Source organism: Physeter macrocephalus, chromosome 21 (assembly GCF_002837175.3).
Source record: "Physeter macrocephalus isolate SW-GA chromosome 21, ASM283717v5, whole genome shotgun sequence".
Lineage (NCBI taxonomy): Eukaryota > Metazoa > Chordata > Mammalia > Artiodactyla > Physeteridae > Physeter > Physeter macrocephalus.
Window position 1 is genome coordinate 47,140,446 of NC_041234.1, and position 6,505 is coordinate 47,146,950.

The following is a 6,505-nucleotide window of genomic DNA, read 5'->3' on the forward strand; positions in this document are numbered from 1 at the left end:
ATTAAGAAACTTTTAAGAGATAAAACAGAACTTAGTGATGGATTGGATATGAGGGAGAGGGGTTGCTGAGAATAACTCCTAGGTTTCTGAATTGCATAACTGGGTAGTTGGAGATTCCATTCACTGCAAAAGAGGGGACACTGGTAAAGAACCAGATCTCAAGGAGGAGACCCTAGGTTTGGTCTTGGGTGTATTGAACTTGAGTTGTGTTTCAGTCATCTCAGTAGAGATAGAAATATGGGATACATAACATGATCATAGACAAGATTTCCTAGTGAAAGAGTATAAGGGGAGAAGATAATGCAGATTTGAGGAACTCCAACATTGAAAAGCCAGTTAGAGAAAAATGAGCCCCCAAAGGAAACCAATAAGGCATTCTCAGAGAGGTAGGAGAAGAACAAAGAGGCTAACGGAAGAAAGTGTCTCAATAAAGAGGAAGCAGTCAATAATGTCAAATGCCACTGAGATGTCAAGTAAGATAATGATTGAAAGAATTCTTTGAATTTAATGGCATGAAGGTCATTGGTGACCTGAGTGAAAGCACTTTCAGGGTAGTGATGGGGAGGAAGCATGTTTGGAGTAGACTGAGGAGTTAATGTAGACAACTCTTTTGAGTTTATTTTGGCAGGGGAGAAGAATGACTGATAATTGCAGAAGGGTGTGGAGTTGAGGGTGACATTATTTTTAAGATGGTAGAGACTGTTTTACCTGCTACTGATAAGGCTGCAGTTGAGAGAAAGAAGCTGAATACATAGGAGAGAAAAGGTATTGTTAATAGTGTGAGAAGGAGGGAGGGGATAGGCTAAAAACACCAGTGGAAGGAATGGCCCTCTGAGAAAAAGAGACACCTCCCCCACCATTACAGGAGGAAAGTCCTACAGAGGATGTTGATGAGGTAATGTGGGAAGTAGAGGCCCTGCCTGATGCTTCAATCTTTTGATAAAGTAAATGATGAGGTTATCTCTCATAGTCATCTGCTATGGGAGAGAGAGAGAGGAGACACGGAGGTTGGAGGTTTAAGAAAAGAGTGGAGAAGATTTGAAATTGTCATTCTGGAGAGTGAGAGATACTAAAACAATTTAGTACCTAGTAGGATTATGAAACAGTATTGAGGGCTCAATTGAGATTGCTGATTTATAGTGGAGCAGATCCAGTTTGTGACAATGGAGGTAGGTGGCTCAGGTGGAGTGAAAGAGATGAGGATGTTTAGGAAGCAGGAGGTCCAAGTGATGGCTGAATCATCGACATGGACACTGAAGTCTCTTAGGATGATGGCAGGACTTGCAGTGGGGAGAATGAAAGCCAGTGAGACAGAAACCAAAGTCTTCATTGAGAAAGAGCATGTATTCATTTCCTAGGGCTGCTCTAACAAATTACCACAAAATGGTTTGCTTAAAACAACAGAAATTTATTCTCTAATAGTTCTGGAGGCCAGAAGTACTAAATCAAGGTGTTGGAAGAGTTGATTCCTTCTAGGGGCCCTAAGGGGGATCTATCCCATGCACCTCTCCTAGTTTCTGGTGATTGTCAACAATCTTTGGCATCCTTTGACTTGCCCTGTAGACCCATCACTCCACTGTCTATCTGCCTCTGTCATCACATGGCCGTCCGTCTTCCCTCTGTGCCTGCCCCTGTGCCCAAATTTCCCTTGTCTTATAAGGACACCAGTCAGGGACCCACCCTAATCCAGTATGACCTTCTCTTAACTTTATTACATTTACAAAGGTCCTATTTCCAAATAAGGTCACCTTCACAGGTAATGGGGGTTAGGACTTCAACTCACTATGGAGGATATGACCAGGAGGTCTGTATGTGACAGCAATGAACAGAATTGAGTGATATATCAACATGATGTGAGTCTCAAAAGAGCTGTAGTTTTTGCAAGAGAGAGGAAAACAAATGTTCTAGAAGTAGTAGTGGGGAGCAAGGAAGACACCTACCCTACCTCCTGACCCTAAAATACTGGACAAGACAACAAGCAGCCTTCACATAAGAAGGCATCAGGGGAAACAGAGCCCTCTGGGTAGAACTAGGTTTCTGTTAGGTAAAAGAAGTTGAGAATGCTGATTAGGGAGCAGCTGGTCAAGAGGGCTCTGGTGGAAGACTCGGGAAGGTGGAGAAAAACTGGAAGGATGGATTGGATAGTAGTACTATCACTACTCTGAAAGTAATGTGAAAATCAGCGGGAGGGTGGAGGTGAGGCTTACACTGTGGGAGTGAACTGATGACTTTGGGAAATGTGGGTCAGGGTGGATTTAGTCCTAGTATCTTTGAGGAGTTATCAGACTCTGGGCCTGGTGGCCAGAAAACCAGCTCTCTTGGCCTGGGTTGGTAGCAGCTGCAAGAGCTGCAGGCCCTAGGGTAGTGGTGACCCCAGAGGTGGCTGACCATCTCTACCTTTTCAGCCTAGAGTGGAAGAGTTTAGGGTGAGGTCACTCTGTCAATTACCTAGGATTGAGGTTGGATTCCTCACACTAGAAATTGGAAGCGAGAGGGAAAGCCCAAGGTGGGCTAAGATGTGGACATTTACTTCTCTTGGTTTGGACTGAGAAGGTGTCAAAGTATCTAAGAGGAATCCCCTGAGTTAGAGGTCTTAAAATGGGGCCCTATATCTCTCTGCCCCATCTGTGCCAACTTACTCACCACAGCTGAACAATCAAGCAAGCTGCAAACGCTCTCTGGTGTTCAAATCTAGGCAATTACCCAGAATCGCCAACCCTCTTCCAAGAGGAGGTAAGGTGAGCATGAACACCTGTGTTCAAATTCTACCTCAATCACTTGCTAACCGTGTGACCTTAGGCAGGTGACTTAACCTGTCTTCATCTGGAAAAATGGAGACAATAACAGTTCGTATCTCGTTGTCCTAGAGGATTAAGTGACTTAATATATTTAAACGCTTAGAACAGTACCTGGTACATACCAAGCACTATATAAATGTTTGTTTTTATTGTTATTGATTCTCTCTCCCACTTAATCACTTGATACTACCCTGATTGCTGTAATATCCCTGGTTCTGAACCCTAACTTGAATAATTACTTCTGACCCTTCCTTCTCTGGACCTGTTTACCTCTAGACCAAATAAGCCCAGGTCTTTCAAGTGTTCCTCACATGATGTGGCTGCTGATGCACCAGCCTCGTGACTCACCTTTGGACACCTTGCACTTTGTCATTTTATCCTTATTTACATGGGATGTCCAGGATGGAGCACAGTGCTCCAGGTGGGATGTGACAAGTGTAGAGAAGGGCAGAACCATCTTTTCTCTTGTTCTGGTTCTATACTTCTATTAATGCAGCCTAAAATCGAATTACCTCTTTTGGCAGCATCATCACTCTGTTGGCTCGCATTGACTTTACAATCAAATCAAGGTCTTTTTCACATGTGCTGTTGTTAAACCAGGCAGGTCTCTTCTATCCTGTGCTAGTGGAACAAACCAGCTGTAGTTGCTGTGAGGAAGTCAAGTCCAGCAGTCAAAGCCCAGTATCTGCAGGGTTTAGTAATCAAGGAAATGTAGTCCAGGCAACCAGCTGGTGGTTGGGGTTCATGGCAGATGCTTCCAGTTGCCTGCTTAGTAAGGATTTCTCTTTCCTGCTCACTTACAGAATCCCAACTTTGCTCGGAGCAGCAATGTGCCAGCTAAAAGTATTGGGTTCCCAGCTTCCTCTGTAGCTAGGAGTGTCCATATGACACAGTTCTAGTCAAAGAGATGCAAGTAGATATCACTGGGGAAAGTGTTCCATTCTGACTAAAAAAGCAAAGCCTCTCTAGAAGGTCCATTGTCCTTAGCCATCTTGCCCTGTGGCTGTTTCCCCTTCTTTCTGTCTATAATACAGACAGGAGGCCCAGAGCTGCAGCAGCCATCTTGTGAACATGAGGCAAAAAGTAAATAGATGAAAGCTGAGCCAAAGGATGGTGGAGATGATAAGCCAGGGTCTTGATGGCATTGTTGAACTGCTCTTCCATCCCTGGACCACAAACTCAGGGAATTTTTGTTGCATAAGAAAAAGAAATATCTGTCTATTTAAGCTGTGGTTGTAGAGTTGTCTATTATTTGCAGCCCAAAGCCCCCCTAACTGACATAGGGTTATAATATAGGAAAACTGGGGATCCAAATGGAGGGCAAACATGACTAGAGGCATCTAAACATTTATAAATACAAGTGGGCAGCAGGATCAGAGGAGTCCATCAGTAAGACATCAGGCCTCAGCCACTGGGTCGGGGCTTGGGGTCAGGACTCTCTCCCTAGATGGTGTACTAAAAGAGCATGACTGGGCCTAGGCCTTGACAGGCGACTGGTGGTCAGGCCGGGTCTCTGACTGGGGGACTCAGATACAGATCATGAGACAAGGCCAGGGATCAGAACTGAAAAATGAGACCGCCTCAGTGGAAACTTGAGATCAGACTCAGACCTGTGGCAAAGGGACTACTTGATCCTGAGTTCTAGTGTGCAGGGTGGGGTGACTTCAACCCTTCCCACCTTGGGACAGGTATAGCCTGCAGGTGGGAGGAAAATTACTCCAACTATGGAGGGAGGAAAGGGACAGAGGGTGGGATCAGGCAAAACCTGACAAGCTTCAGCTCAAGCTGTGCTTTAGCCATCCTGACACTCTTCTTATGGGTATGTAAATTCACCCTTAATTACAGGCTCTCATTTCCATCTTTTGCCCATGACCTTTTAAGATCTGAGCTTAACAGAAAGCTCCCTGTGTCACCACATTGGTCTCTTTAAATGGATCCCACTTTTACTTCTGCCTAATTGTCGGAATTTCACTGTAGAAAAACCCTTTCCCTCCCTCTACTCCAACTTGTCTTCCCTGCTGCCTGGTTTGAGAGCACTCTCTCACTCTTCTTGGGCGTCTGGGTCCCCTCAGAAGTGACCCACCTTTACCCTCTGGCTTTAGCCCCTGCTGACCTGGGAGCAGGTAGAGAGAAAGGGCTGGGAAGAAGGCTGGCCAGGGCCCACCAGCTCTGGGGAGCAGCAGCCCCCTCCCCACCTGGCTATTCTGTTCCAGGGGCCCAATTAGAGGCCAGTGCCTTCCCTTCCCCCGTCCCAATTTCTTGTGTCATGTAGAGCGGGAGAAGGAGAACTTCCTCTGACCCCTGGTGTGCTACCACTTCTCCTTTGTGTGCAGCAGGTACTGTGTGGGTAAGTTATTGTTATATTGTGCTCCTGTGATAAATGGACCTTTGTGAGACACTTTTTCACCCTGTCTGTGCTGGGGAGAAGGGAGGGAGTCTTGCCTGAGTGACTTCTCACAGAAAGCTCCAGAGGTGCTCAGAGCTGATAGCCTAGGCCTGGCAGGCTGCTCTTTTATTGGCACTCAAGGGTGTCAATCATTGTGGTCCTGCCAATCAGCTGTGAACTAGGTATCTGTAGGCGATTAGCCTTCTTTGTTAAACAGAACACTGAACCCTCCAAGTACTAAACAAAGAATGGCTCTGGAAAGACGGTTCCTAGGTGCACAGGGGCAGTCGTGCCCATGTCACTAATTTGAACCCTTTAGTTTCATCCTCCTTCTTCAGGCCCTGTCTCTACTTGATTCCTTACATCTAGGCCTGTCCTAGGTTCTTTCAGTTCTACCCCGGTTATTTCCCTCCCATGTGCATTTCTTCTCTCCTCCCCTGCTGCTGCTGGCCTTGTTCAGCCCTCAACAACTCTTACCCGGACTACTAACCAGTCTCCTAACCAGTTTCCCTGCCTTGAGTCCCCCGGACCCACCCCCTGCCCCACCCAACACAATCTCCATCCCGAAGCCAAATCAATCTTCTAAAAATACAAATCTGATTGTGTCACCTCCTGCTGAAAACCTTTCAGCCTCTCCCATGGCTCTTAGTACCCTTGGGATAAAGTCCAAACTACTTAGCATGGCACCCAGGGCCCTTCATGATTTGGCTCCTGCCAAATCGTCAGCCTCATTTTTGGCAGTGCTCCCATTTCACACGTAGTCACAATGAACTACTTTGCAGGTTTCTGAGCATGCCATTCTTGGCTTTGCTCCTGGGACTTTACACATGACATTCCCTCTGCCTGGGACATCCTTCACACACCACCTTCTCTCCCATCTGTCTAGCCAATTCTTACTCATTCCTTAAGACTTCGACTAAACTCCCGCAGCCCAAGACATGTATTTTACTCATGTCTATATCTCTGTTGCCTAGTACAGTGTCTGGAACATAACAGGTCCTCAGTAGATGTTTGCTAAATAAATGAATGAATGAATGCCCCCAACTCAGTTGGCTATGTGCAAAATCATCTCTGAGGGACGCTGGCAGAGTTGATCAGTCCCTCTCTCTATGGAGGGAGACCTCTCCTCCCTTGCATATCATCCTTACTATACTGGGTTACAATTCCTTCTCTAAAATATCTGCCTCCCTAATTCAACTGTGAGCATCTCAAGGGCAGCGCCATGTCTGATCCACCTCAGGCTCCTACCTAGTCCCCAGCATAGTGCTTGGAATATAATGAATAAGCCTCCCAAATGCCTGACAGTTTTGTCCCTTGTCTC